Consider the following 2,597-nt stretch of genomic DNA (forward strand, 5'->3'; position numbering starts at 1 on the left):
AAAAAGCTGCCACTCTGCTTGCATGAACTTGAGTTTTGCAAGGATATTTAACATATACATTAAATATATATATAAAATATATATTATTTATATTTGTATATATATTTTATATATTAAAAAGATATAGTACTCTACAATGTGCATATTTGTTTCTATGATTGTAAAGGAAATCACAGACCTTAAACTTGTGGCATTTCCCTGCAGCAGGGAAGGTTTTATTGAAGGGTAGATTGAGGCAGACACTGGGGAATGTGAATTTGCTCTTCCCAGCGAAGGAAACTGGTCAAAAACTGTGTTTTAACCAAAATGTAGCTTAGTAAACCAAGATATATTGACCTGTCACGTTGTCCCATCCATGTTTCACATGATGAGGAGCACGAGGGAGGAGAATTTGGAAATACTTGATTTTTTTTTTTTTTTTTAAATGCAGTCCAGGTTTAAAAATATCCCTGTTTTGACACCCTTAGCAGGGGCTGTTTGGTGCACATGATTCCCACTCAGCCACGAATAAACTGGAATATGAAGCTCTGGGATTTGCAGTGACTTTTCCCTGGCTTCCTTAACTCCCTAATTTCATATTGGCTTAAAAAACCCCCAATGCTGTTGATTTTTTTCCCCCCATTTTTTGGTGGTGTCCTACAGGCCAGGAAGGGGTGCTCCTGGGAGGATCCTTTTGTTTTTATTTTTTTTTTCTTTTTTGCTTTTCCCCCAGTTGCCATTTTCTTTTTGAAGAGCTGACATTTTCTGATTCGTGCCATTCCTAGAAAATGAGGAGCTGGGGCAAACGTTTCAAAATAGGAACCAATGGAATCCAGCTCGCTGCTATTTCAAAAATGAGAATGCCTGCCACTGGAAAAAGGGGGGAAGCATGGAAAATACAAGCTCTGGCTAGGAAATTACTGCATGGAGCAGGGAGATGTAGGGGTAGGAGTTGATTTCTTTGGCTTCCTTTGGCTTTTTCTTCTGTGTAATTGTAGCCTTGATGCAGTTGTGGCTTGGAGATGATATTTGGGACCAGCATGCCTTGGATTGGGCAGCCCAGAACTTGTGGTGAGTTGTAGGCTAAAAAAAAATTGCTCATGAGAACCGAGGAAATGCAAGAGAAAATAGCTACTATTAGTACATTAAGAGGTTTGCTGCAGTTTCATCTTTTTAATAGGCCCTGTGATTTGTAGGGGGGGGAAAAGTGGAATTCAATAGGAATGGTAATTCAGATTACCAAAAAAAAAAGATTTAAGGACATGAAAATTTATTTAACTGTGGCCTGCAATATTTTTCCTTATGGAAACACTAAACTTAAAAACGTACAGAATTAACTTTTTTAGTTATAATTTACTTACAGCTTTTGGGGGAAGGCAACAGAACACATTCCTTTTGAGTCCAAACCGAGGAAACAGTGCAAGAAAACAAGCAAGATTCAGGACTTCTGAAGTCAGGAAGCTTCTCTCTTGCTCCCTTGATCATTTTGGGTGAAGTTTGCTGGTTTTATGGCAGAGGGTAAAAATAAAGAGATCTTTGGTTTTCCCTGTACGTGGCACTTTGGCTGCTTGTTAATGGAGAGCCACTGCCTGGGGCCGTGGAGCCCTGGGAAGATTTACATTAATCAAACACAAACAGACAGTGTAGCGTGAAGAAATTTCTCTCCCGCCAGCAGCGCTCCCCGAACTTAATTAGGTTATTGGGGCAGAAAAAGAAAACAGCCCCTTCACCCTCCAGCCCTTCCTGCCCAGGGCTTGACCACTCTGAGAGCGCCAAGCTCCTGCTCTGACCTCCCAGTTCCTTGAGCTGGGTGGCACAGAGGGATGGTGCTTCCCTGCTCACCCTCTGCCATCTCCCCAAGCCCTCCAGAGGTTTTCCCGCTGCTCCCGCTCTCCAGGTGCAAAAATATGCCCCGTGAGCCTTGGGAAAGGCTGGAGGTGGATTTGAAGGGGAAAATCTCGGTGCCCCCCACCCCTTGCCGAGTGCTTTTTGTTGGCTGAGCCTCGTGATGCAGCTCCCTGGGTCGCTGTTGGGGTTTAATGAGGTGCACGTACATTTATTTGTGTGCAGGTGGATGTTCACGTGCGCAGACAGGGATGCACGCAGCACACTCATCCCCCTATTACACAGGCGTCAATACAGAGATTATTCTGCCCCCCCAGGACAGCTGGGAATGCTGAATTTTAACCCCCCAGCTCTCTCTCCCTGCTTTTTCCTGGTTGCCTGGAGCCTGTGGATGCTGTTCCCTCCGTGTCCATGAGCCGTGCAGCGCTGGGCTGATGGTGGTTGGGAGGAGGTGGGAGAGAAGAGGTGGAGTTTTCTTCCCTCCCCTCGAGTGGTCAGTGGAAACAATCAGGCAGATGCCTCCCAAGGACATTGGATAAGCCTAAAAAAACCACCCAGAAGGCTTCCAGGAGGGGCAGCTGGAGCTCCTTGGAGAGGACTTGGGCTCAGCGTGCTCCCCTTGGAGATGGGCCTGTGGGATCTCCCTGCTCAGCTGACTCGGTCGTGTGAAACAGGTAATAATAATCTGAGAGCCTTTGTTCCTGTTCTGTGATACTGAATATATGGGAAGATGAGAAAAATAGCTTTGTTGAATGCAGAGGAGAAAGAATTTT

The sequence above is a fragment of the Empidonax traillii genome, unplaced genomic scaffold, assembly GCF_003031625.1.
Source record: "Empidonax traillii isolate 1590-97213 ecotype Southwest subspecies unplaced genomic scaffold, ASM303162v1 scaffold812:size654646, whole genome shotgun sequence".
Taxonomy (NCBI): domain Eukaryota; kingdom Metazoa; phylum Chordata; class Aves; order Passeriformes; family Tyrannidae; genus Empidonax; species Empidonax traillii.